A 10,077-nucleotide genomic window follows, 5' to 3' on the forward strand; every position below is an offset into this window, starting at 1 on the left:
CAAAAGGCGCCCGCCCGCCCCGTGGCCGCCGCAGCTAGCCTGGGAACCCCGAGGGCCAAGGGGCTGCACCGCCTGGGGCAGTTAGGAGTTCCGAGAGTGACGGGGACCGCGAAGCTCCGGGCCGGAGGCACTGTCTGCAGCCTTGGCCGGGGCGCCCGCTTCCTCGTACCACGGGGAAGGAAAAGCGCAAGGAACCTCCGCAAACTGAATTAGAATCCATCTTCCACTTGAGCTGGGAATAGACTTTGTAAAAGATATTATGTAATGGAGTCTCGGGAAGCTCGAGACGTCTCCAGCGAAGCTGCTGGTGAATTAATTAAGTGCTTTAAACGGTCTAGGTAAATACTCAGCGAAGGGGCTGTTGGGCGACGAGGTAGCTTGAGTTGAATTTTAATTGTCCACATCCTACATTGTATGCTTTGTCGCTCTGCTGTTGTGGCGAGGTGACCGGAAAGTAACAGCTGAATTCTTCTCCCTTGAGTAAGGCCCGATAGTAGATTATTGCAAGTCTTGACTTGACACCAGACCCGTCTGTCTCATTCATCATTAATGTCATGTGACAGACATTGCCGGTCTCCTCCCCAGGCTGTAGGACTAGGTGGATTTTTGTTTTTGCTTTCATTTCTTGTGACTGTATAATAATTTTTTTTTAAAAAAGGTGATTAGTATCCTGTGTGAAAAATACTGGTAAAGAAAAAACTGACGCGAAGGAAAATGCGTTGTATGGAGATTGTTTCTCTTCAGTGGTTCTAAGAACAGTGGCCCCTTCACAGGATGCCTAACGGGATAGATAAAATTCGTGAAATTTGCAAAGTAATATGGATCCGTGGAAGCAAAAAAAGGGGGGTTGTTTAATCTTGTCTCATGGCAGATGTGAGGTGGTAATGGCCAACAGAGTCTGGCTGCAAAAAAGTGGCAGCAGAATAGATTCTGAAAACAGTGACTAAGGAACCCAAAGTTAATAGCCTGGCAGTGTAGGGAAAACAGAAACAAAGATGTCATTGAAATCCACTGTTTGAGGAACAAATTTATGCTTATGATAAATATTTTGGTTTAAGCACCTCTAATCCTGAAGCAAAGAGCCAGTAACCAGTGGAATATTCCCCAGTCACTAGCGTCAGAGCCTAAGCACTTCAGTAGTATTTGCTAGGGATGAAAAGAGTTTTTTGTCTGTCAAAAGACAGGGTTCAGGTATGTTGTTCATAAAAACAACAAAATCAGAGGTCATAAGGGAAATGAGATGTTCAACAGCAGAAAAGGTGGAGTGATAATACTATTTGAAAGCGAGCTAAAATTGGAGATGATCATTTCTACAACAGTGTAGATTAGACTATCTCCAAAGGCCTTCACTTAAAGACTCTACAATTCTAAATATTAAGTGGCAAAAATCATTCAAAATTTGCTAGCATTTCTGTTAGCAAAACTCAAGAAAAACTGAATACAACAGTTGTTAACCAGCTTAAAATGTTCATTTTGTACCTCATGTTATATGTTGTCTCCTGTACCTCAACAAGGCACCAGCACTTCACCATAGGATCTGCAAACAAATAGTCAGCATTGCATCATGTGTTAAAAGTTTCTTTCCAATCTTGTAGAGGAGATTATCTTTATTTCTCTTTAAATGCAAGTTTAAAGACATTAAGATGTCACAGATACTATTGTAAGACCTAGGAAAAACCAAGATCAGGTGATAGACAAAAATGTAGGAAAGAGAAAGCCACTATGATTTGGGAAAAGATGATAGGTAATAAGTTGTCAAGGTTATTCATGTGTATGTGTGTTCTTTAAGGCACTATATCATAGAATAGAGAAAGCTAGCGATTGAACAAAGACGAGACAATATAGAGTTCACCACCCATTGTTCCTGGGATTCTGTGGTAGAGTCTTTGGAAGGTAAATAGTTAATTGAGAAAAACTAACTTCCAAGAGCAACTTAACTACCCTTAGAATGCACTTTAAAGAATTTTAAAAAGTAAAGCCCAGAATATTCAAGTTCCATGTAGTCCTGATCATAAATATAATACAAAAAAGAAAGTGAGAAACCTGCAAGGGCCAACTGATCTGAAACCAGTGTGTGAATTAGGAGCTCAGTTATGAAGTCATTCTTTTCAATCCAAGAGGTTGCCAGAAGCCAGGGCTTTGGAATTGAGTTTCAAACACAAGAGTATCCACTCATTCCTAGAGACAAGATGAAATACAGAGGAAAGCTGGATGGACCTTACATGGTGGCAGCTGGGAAAACTGGTGGAAAGTGGACTGAGAAGAATCACTTGGGCACCAAATTTGGCTTAATGCTGTCTCCTCCTGAGGAGCCTATCTGAAGTTATTTCCTTATTTGTTTTACATTTTAAGTGCTCTGTCACAAGCTCTGGTGGCATAGTCTGTAGAGAATTGCAACTTTAACACAAAGGCCACACCTCTCTGGTGATTGGAATCCACCCAAAGCTTCAAAGCAATCAGATGAGCAATCTTATCACATGTGATTTATAGCCTAAGAAACCTGCTGGAGAGTCAGCTATGAGTCCTGACCTGAGGGCAATGAGTTGAGTGGGCCTGTCACATAACATTATATTATAGATAGTTCTTTAAGCATGTCTGAACCCCATTATAGGTGGAACCTAGAAAAAGAATGTATGAATAGGTTGAAGTGGGGGGAAGGGAAAACTAGAGAGGAACAATATTCACAGATGATCTGTGGGCTTTCTCCCTGGATTTTAGTTTCTGTCCCTGAAAGAAGCTCTTAAAAGGAGTGATTGAAGCTGAAGGAAGTCTTCCAAACTGGGAATGGGTGGAAGGATTGGAGGACAACAAACAGGTCTGAAAGGAAAAGGGCCTCAGAAAAGTTAAACAGCCAGTGGAGTCCTAGAAGAAGAGGCAGCCTGCCCTCTATTGGCCGTTGAGGTGGGGTTGGATGGAAGGGGTTTGCTAAGTTCTTGAAAATATCTGAAAACCAAAATGCTAAGTTAGGGGCGTGACAGAAGATGACAGTGATAGGATATTTAACAGAACCTAAGGTGGACCATGACTATTTGGAACCTCCTCCCTGACACAGCAACTGGTCCAGCTTCTATTGTTTTCACACATTGTGTGCTGCACATATTGCTTGCACCTTCTCTTCCTGGAAATGAAAACATTTAGAAGCTGCCATCTTCAGTCTGACTAGATTCCACAAGAGGAAAAGTCTCGCGACTTTGTAAAAGTGTGTGTGTATATACACATATGTATACACATATAAAATTTACAAAGGAACAGGGACAAACACACAAACACATCTGGCTCCTTTCCCCTTCCCCCCATCCTTCAGCTCTCCTCTCTGCAGGTTTTCACTTAATCTAGACTTGGACCATTTTAGGAACAGAGAAGCGCACCAGTTTAGGAACTCTGAACGTCTGATCTTGGGCCTTAGATCCGGTGCTTGTGCAACGTGTTGTTGTTGTGTATGATAGAGTCATAGTTGACCTTCCAGTGGATTTTCAGAGAAAGTTTATCCCAAGGGAGATTGCCCATCCTTCTCCCACAGTGCATCTGGTGGCCTTGAACCACAAGCCTTCGGGATTGCAGCTCAGCTTCTTGCCACTAGGCCACCAGTACAACGTGACCAACACTTATTATCCCACTTTCACTAACAGGGGCTTGTCTTATTCACTCCACCAATGTATGGCAGCTACTACCAATCAACTAATTAGCTGATTATCAAAGTAAATGCACAGAAGACAGCCACAGAGTTGCCCCTGAGTTGATTCTTATTCATGGTGCCCCCATTTTGTATCAAAGTGGAGTGTTTTCAGTGACTGATTTTTCAAAAGCAGATCACCAGACCTTCCTTCTGATGTGCTTCTGAGTGGACTTGAGCCACCAACCTTTCCGTAAGCAGCACGGCCCACAAGGACCACAGCAGGTACTATATGTTGTTGTTGTTGTTAAGTGCCATCGAGTCGCAGGCCACTCATAGCGACCCTATGAAGGAGAGACCTTGACGCTTGGGTGCCTTTCATCCTCTCTCCAGGTTCATAGGGTTTCCGGAGGCAAGCTATTATGGATGTGGACGCCACTCCTTCTCTCTCACCCCACCCCTCCACAAGCTTGAACAATGGGTTTATTTCTGAATCTGTTTCTTTCTTTGTGGAACATAGACAAGAAAACCAACCATATAAGGTATTGTGTAGATAAAATGGTGGCTCTTCTTTGCTATTGTACTATTTAGAGTCCTTGTAATTGAGTATATTAGGTTTCATGCCTACACTAAGCATCCCTGCTATCTAGTATCTCAGCATCCATTGTATACCTGCCCTGATGAGTATTTTTTTCTCCTTTTCATAACATTTTAATTGGAGGCATCTGTTTGGAAATCTCTCTATTCCTAGAGTTTTAGCTTTAATGAATGTTTCTCAGACCCACTATAGTCTGATACTTATTTTAAAGGGAAGTGCTCTGGTGGCCAAGTGATGAGAAGCTGTGTGGCAATCCCAAAGGTGGTTCAAATCCACTAGCTGCTCCAAGGGAGAAGGATGGGCAATCTCCTCCTATGTGATTTACTATCTCTAAAAACTGTTAGAGGGTCAGCTATGGGTGGATTCTGACTCAATAATAAGAAACAACAATTAAAAATAATCATAACAACAATAACAATATCAAAGCTTTATAGGAAACTTGTTAATTCCTAGTCACTATGCTATGCACTCTGTGACACTGATGTGTCAAATGCGTTAATGGTTGGCTACCCAATGCAGACAAAGAGTGGGGTGGAGCTCCCCATTAAAACAAGCTTGGAAGGAGGAGTGGCACCCACTTTCATAATAGCTTGGGTCTGGAAACCCTATGAACCTGGAGAGAGGATGAAAGGCACCCAAGCATGGAGGACTCTGCTTCGCCTGCAACTCTACACCACTTAACAACAACAACATGCTAAGCACTTTACAAGGGTAATTTCAATTAATCTACAGAATAATCTTATAAAGTCAATGCATAATAGTGTCTCCAATGGGCTGTATTAACTCCCATCTTCTAAGGAATCTGCAGCACAGGAAGTTAAGTGGCAAGTTAAGGTCTCAGAAGTCTGGGTATAGGTATGAGCTTTAGAACCTATATATTCTACTGTAAAAACATAAGTATTTAACTACCTCATTTACAAGGTTGAGTAATGGCAATGGTTGTTTCTTTTCAGTTGTTTGCTCAGTTTAAAATTATTTGCCCTTTTCTCTCATTTGCATAAGAACAGTTGAAATAGTGATTATTGTGTTTCTCAAAGTTGAAATATTTCTGTTTTCCTAATTCCTGAACAAGAAATATTTATAGACTGTTTCCTATGTGTTGATCTACTAATTGCCTTAATATATTATCACTTTTAATCTTTACCAGGAAGCTCTGGTCTGCAATACCAAAGGCACAAGGTTCAAATCCATCAGCTGCTTTGTGAGAGAAGGATGGGCAATCTCCTCTTATGATACTGCCTCTGAAAACTTACTGGAGGGTCAGGTTTGGTTCAGTTCCGACTCTACAACAATAAGTAGAACCCCATAAGGTAGATACTAGAAAATGTTTTTCTATCAAGTCAATTCCAACTCAGAGTAAACAAAATAGAGAAGTCCTGCCCCATAGGGTTTCCAAAGCTGCAATGTTTATGACAACAAATTACTATGTATTTCTCCCAAGAAGTAGCTGGTGGGATCGAATTACCAATTTATTGGTTATTATATGAGCACTTTAACAACAATGCCTAAAGGTACTTTAATGGCATTTTTAAGTGCATTTAAATACATTTTGCAGTTAAGAAAGCAAAGACAGAAAAAGTAATGCACCCAATGTCACACATCACACCACCTCATTGCCATTGTGTCAGACACAACTCACAGCTGACCCTTCAGCAGTTTCCAGATGCTATAAATCACATAGGAGATTGTCTTTCTCCCAATGAGCAGCTAGCAGATTCAAACCTCCTACCTTTGAGTTTGCAATCCACCAGAGTTCCTCGATATCATACAGAGTAAGTGGCAAAATTGGGAGTCAAATCAAGGCAGTTTCACCCTAGGATTTATTCTATGCAATATCACTATTAAAAATATGCCCTTAGTAAGTACATGCTCATTGGGGAGGAAATGAGAAAATAGAAACCAAGGAATAAAAGAAGTAGCACTTATAATCCTATCATTGAAGTTTGACAACTAATAACATTTGTTATATATTCTCAAAAATGTATTTTCCCCTCTTAAATATGAAATGTGATATATATCCTAGTTTACAATTGCTTTTTCACTTATACATATACATGACATATTGATTTTTTTGGATCAATACTGCATCCCTTTTACCACTGAATATCATTCTATTGAATGGATATGCCACATTGCATTTAACTAATGCCTTTAGATTTAAAAACTTTCTTTTTACATTTTTCACCCTGGTAAAACAAAGCAGCAACAAATTCCCATGTAGTCAAATCTTCAAACATTTGTCCAGTTATCTTCTTGAATACATTTCTAAATTGGAATTACTGATTGTGGGTCAGTCAATATGTCTATTTAGACATGTAATGCAAGCTCTCCTTTCAGAAAGCTCCATCTTCTGTGCATATTTCCTCAGTAAAAGTGTTTGTCCCTCCCAGCATGGTAGCATTTTACCCTTCAAGTTAAAAACCTTTCCTGTTGCTCCAAGTACACCTTACATTGTAACACTGTCATTTTTGTTTTTTCACTTTTAAAAATTGTTTTTACATTCATCATTTCATTTATCCTTAAAAAATGTTTAACATTTAGAGGTTTTAACTTTGGGTCAACAGATGACTTAACCTTGCAAATTACCAAATTGCGCAATCTAGTATAGTACACCTTTTGTGAATTTTAAGAGTAAATGTTATTACTCGAAAACTTTTCCTAAGGAGAGAATTCTTCTATAAAACAGGGCCAATTAAAAGGAATAAATAATTGATACCCCCCCCAAAGGGTGAAAATGTTGTTGTTGTTGTTGTTAGGTGCCGTCAAGTCGTAAATGACTCATAGCGACCCTATGAACGAAAGACCTGAGCGCTGTTCATACATAGAGTTTGCGGAGACAAGCCATTTCGGAAGTGGATGCAGCTTCTGCTTCCAGGCTTGTTTTAGTCGGGAAGCTCCAGCCAACACTGTCCACCATGGGTACCCATTACCACGTTTGGCACATCACTTTCACAGTGTTCAGCATCACAGCAGCCACGAGTTACCTCTGTACAGCAATGCACAGACCAGTGCTATACCACCTAGAAGAATGTTTGACAGAAAAGCAATTTGAACCCGGCCTGAGGCTTGGTAGCATACATAACATTCTGTCCACTAGGCCAACATAACTCTCTCTATGTCATCGTTGTTATTGTTGTTAGCGACCCTATGAACGAAAGGCTTGAGCACTATTCATATACAGAGTTTCTGGAGGCAAGCCATTTTGGAAGTGGATGCAGCTCCTGCTTCCAGGCAGGAGCTAATTAAAAGGAGTAAATAATTGAGGACCCCCCCAAAAAGATGAACATAGATGAGTTAATTTTTCCGAACTTGGATTCATTTTCCTGGAAATGTGAAAAAAACCAAGTATAAAAAAATTGAGAAGAATTAGCTATGTATAACTGAGAAGGAAGAATTTTCACTGACTATAATAGCACTGGTCTGTGCATTGCTGAACAAAGGTTACTCGTGGTTGCTGTGATGCTGAACACTGTGACACTGATGTGCCAAATGTGATAATGGTTACCCATGGTGGACAGTGTTTGGTGGAGCTTCCCAACTAAAACAAGCTTGGAAGCAGGAGTGGCATCCATTTCCGAAATGGCTTGCCTCCGGAAACTATCAACATGGAGAAACGACCAAAGTTATATAAATGTTCAGGTCTTTCATTTATAGGATCACTATGAGTCGTCTATGACTCAATGATACTTAACAACAACAACACTGTTTATCAACTATTATGTTTATCCAATTGTCCGGCCTACTGTGTAATTTCAAAAGCATGAAGATTGATAAATGTAAGTTATAGTTACTTTCCCCCAAATCTATATGGTATTTATGTTATTTATTTCAACAATAGAGTGGTTACTAAAAATGATCTTATAAAGTTTTTTGGAATTGCCTTTATTTTTTTTAATTTTATTTTATTTCATTATTTTTCGTGTGTACCATCAAATCGGATCTGACTGATACAGGAGGAGATTGTTCCTCCTTCTCCAGCAGAGCATCTGGTGGATTTGAACCATGTACCTCTGAGATTGCAGTGCAGCTTCTTGCCACTAGGCCACCAGAGCTCACCTGCAAGTTAGATTTTTTTTTTAAATATGGAACGCTTCATGAATTTGTGTGTCATCCTTGCTCAGGGGCCATGCTAATCTTCTCTGTATCGTTCCAATTTTAGTATATGTGCTGCTGAAGTGAGCACTGGAATTGCCTTTCTATAAGTCTTTTGAGAAAATTAATTCTCGTTGTTTAATAGGCTTATGTTGTTAGGTGGTGGCCCAACTCCTAGTGACCCTGTGGACAATAGAACAATACCCCATCTGGTCAAGCTCCCTCCTCACACTCTATGTTGTGCCTCTTGTTGCAATCACTGTGCCAGTCAATCTCTTTGACCCTCTACTTTCATAAGCATGATGTCCTTCTCCAGGGACTTGCCTATCCTAAGTATGAAGTCTCATCATCCGCTTGTTGTTAAGTGCCATAGAATGCCATCCTTACTACTCATAACGACCTTATGAACAATAGATCTGAACGTGGGCCATCCTGATCTTCCCTGACACACTTTAACCCATTGACACAGACACAGTATCAATCCACCTGGTTGAGTCTTCCTCTTTTTCATTGATCCCCCCATCTTTCCAAGCATGATGCCCCTCTCCAAGGAATAGCATCTCCTAACAACGTGGCCCAAGTATGTGAGACAAAGCTTTGCCATCCTTGCCTCCAAGGGGTATTCTCATTTCTCTCTCCAAGACAAATGTTTGTTCTTTTGGCAGTCCATGGGATATTCAGCACTATTCTCCAACACCACATCTCAAAAGTATTGATTCTTCTCCTGTAATCCTTATTCATTGTCCAGCCTCACATGCATAGCAGGTGATTGGAAAGACTATGGCTTGAATCAGGCACAACTTAATCTTTAAACTGATATTGTTACTCTAAACATTGTGTTGGAACTGACCTATGGCTGACCCTCTAACAGTGTTTTAGGAGTAGTTTTAATTGCACAGGAGGAAATTGCCCATCTGGTGGATTTGAACTATTTCCGGGGTTGCAGTGCAGCTCCTTACCTCTAGGAGACCAGAGCTCCTTAGTATCCAACATATTACAGTTCAGGTAGATTTTCTTCTTTATTCTCCAGCCTTTGTCTCTAACCTATTTTCTATAATCTCTTATTATCAAATTTATGCTCAAATGATGAAGGGTTCGGTTTTTTCCCACTGCTAGAAATATTTAAAATAATCAAAACATGCTCTAGAACTCTCTCAGGTCCTCACCTCCAAGATAACAAAGAAAAGGAGAAACAATGGTCATGACAAGAAGGGCCAGGGCCACGTGTGCCTATTCACTGCATGAACTGTGCCTGCTGCATGACCAAAGACAAGTCAATTAAGTTAGTAATTTGAAATATAGTAGTAGCAGCTGCTGTCAGGGACATTTCAGAAGCAAGTGTCTTTGACGCATATGTGCTTCCAAAGCTCTATGTGAAACTGCGCTGTGTGTGAGTTTTGCCTTCACTGCACGGTGATGAGGAACTGTTCTTGTGAAGCCTGGAGAGCAGAACACCTCCATCCAGAATTAGATCTGCAGGTGCTGCCTCACGACCACCACCAAAGCCCATGGAAGGCTTTGACTCTAAAGACTGAAAAAACTCCGCTGAAAAGAAAATGGAAATTGTTGTTTTTATGTGTTGTTGAATTGCTTGTGACCCATAGAGACCCTATACACAGCAGTCTCTGAACCTTTCTCTGTCCTGAGCCAGTCTCACTAATTCCAACACACCAATCCCCATCGCCCCAGTTACTGTTTCAATTCATCTCATCCAGAGTCTTCCTCTCTTGTGCTGTCCTTCCATCCTTCCAAGCATGATGTCCTTTTCCAAGGA

The 10,077-nt window shown here is 40.6% G+C and overlaps 1 pseudogene; it reads left to right on the forward strand.

The window, feature by feature from the left end:
- Nucleotides 1–4,035: 4,035 nt before the first annotated feature.
- LOC102872761 lies at nucleotides 4,036–9,838 on the forward strand (annotated as a pseudogene).
- Nucleotides 9,839–10,077: the final 239 nt, after the last annotated feature.

This window comes from Elephantulus edwardii, unplaced genomic scaffold (assembly GCF_000299155.1).
Source record: "Elephantulus edwardii isolate Elephantulus edwardi_28Jun2011 unplaced genomic scaffold, EleEdw1.0 scaffold00019, whole genome shotgun sequence".
Taxonomy (NCBI): Eukaryota; Metazoa; Chordata; class Mammalia; order Macroscelidea; family Macroscelididae; genus Elephantulus; species Elephantulus edwardii.